This window comes from Aplysia californica, unplaced genomic scaffold, assembly GCF_000002075.1.
Source record: "Aplysia californica isolate F4 #8 unplaced genomic scaffold, AplCal3.0 scaffold00245, whole genome shotgun sequence".
Taxonomy (NCBI): Eukaryota; Metazoa; Mollusca; class Gastropoda; order Aplysiida; family Aplysiidae; genus Aplysia; species Aplysia californica.
Genome location: NW_004797515.1, coordinates 980,820 through 982,946, shown reverse-complemented (window position 1 = coordinate 982,946; position 2,127 = coordinate 980,820).

Genomic DNA, 2,127 nt, shown 5'->3' with positions numbered 1-2,127 from the left:
CAACCACCTACTCATCACTCCTTCCATTCTTTCATCCGTGGTGGCACAGAGTTCCCCACGTCGTATGGATACGATAGTAAAACACGACGTACGGAATTTCAATTGTCGAGTTGTGCTCACGCATTATATTCCAGTGGCCTCCCATCATCGAGAAGTAGTGTCAGTGTCATAGATATTGTTTGACAAAGCCCATTAGCTTGAGTTCACTAACCCCTCGGCCACTCCCCCTCTCCCTCCTCCCTCGGCCCAAAAGAGAAAAAAGATGAAAAAGAAAGAAAGAAAACGGAAATGAAACAAAATTAAACAACAATATCTTAAAAAATCGATTTATTACATCTATTATTTTCTTTCTTTCTTTCTTCATCATCATCATCATCATCATCATCATCATCATCATCATCATCATCATCATCCACGTAGCCCCTCCCTCCACCTAAACAGACATGGAGAGTTTTCTCTATACCGAAACAAATATACACACCAATGAAACAAAAAACTTCTCCTATAGGTAGGGCAATGCCCATTTTTTGGTGTAAGTCAAGATTCCTGGAAACCCACATTTGGGTTAGCCCGCTTGTCCTTAAAAGTGACCAATGAAGACTAGTGTAGGTGAGACCTTTTTTCGAATCAACACGTTGAGTTTTGTCATCTTCCTGGAACTCTGGGCCAAACTTTTGGCTAGACTCAGCTTGGAGATGGGGAATGCGACACTTGTATACTGTTATATGTGAGGCTTACTTACTTTACTTTATCTTCTAGGGCGTCGAGGGGAAAAATAGCTTCCTTTTCTCTAGCAAGTTTGATGGCCTGGCTGGGTGGGATATTGAATGTTTTCATATTGTGAGGCATTGATGTGAAATGAGGCGCTCGCCAAAAAATTGAAATAAAAAACCCAACAACAACAAAACTGGCGTTTTCCCGCTCGTTCAGCAATTCTCATTGTTTTAGTTTTGCTCCAACACCTTTTATATCTTTTCTAAGCGGATTTTTTATTAGAAAGCGTTTAGTAAAGGCGTGAGAATGTAATTTTGCAGCTTCCAAAGACTCTCAAGCTTTGGAAGTCACCTAACTTTGGTGGGTATTTTCGTGCTAATTTTACCTCTGAAACCAAGTAACCTCCATCTCTGTTAAATGGAAAATCTTCAACTTCTATTCAAGATAGAATAGTACGTTTACTCACCGAAAGCAATACAAATAAACTAGCTTTAAGATGATACCGTAATATCGATAATCCCAAAATTTAAGGAGCGCCTGATTCCACCGCGTCATGACGCATGCTGGTGTCCCTTTGAATCCCTTCATGGACAGTTTGGAGCGACTTGGGCTCATTTTCTTAATTAATTCAAGTACAAATTTCGCTTTTGTTCCTGATCTGTGCTGAAAATTTTCGGGTAAAGCTGATTGACAAAGATCTCATCGTTCTAGTCATGTAGTTGTCATGGAAACGATGGAGTCACACGAGAATCTACATAAATGTACCAACCAATTTTTTCGAAAAGTAAAAAAAGAATAAGTCGCAATAACGCAGTTTACATTGCAGGAAAGTTTAATTTAACATGAAAAACATGACTGTTTAACACCAATTCCTTGTACTTTACAGGACCGCGGAGCACAGTCAGATTCTATGACAATAGTGGTAATTTTCAAGTGCCACAACCAATCATCACTCAGAACCACCATTATTTCTAAAATCATCACCGCTCTCAAATCAATGACTTACATCTATAATCCTGAAATCCCTATCTGCTGTTACAGTTACTTATTTTACTAAGTATGCACGTAATACACTATTGGACACTATCATACGCACTGTTTCTACAAATCAGATGGCGTCAATCTCATAATATAAATGGGCAAGGGATAAAATAAAGTGCCACAACCTAACCACGGGGATCTCCAAAGAAAAAAACGAGCTGCCAAAGGGCACTAGGGGATATACTTGGTACAAAAGCACAATGACTATCGACGATTTCTTCCAACGTGTTCTTTCTCTGTGTGTTTTTTTTAATCCTATCCGTACGTCGTGTTTTACTATCGTATCCGTACGACGTGGGAAACTCTGTGCCACCACTTCCAAAGAGGATATTCACTCGTTAATACGATCCGAAATCTTTGCATAGCAGTCTG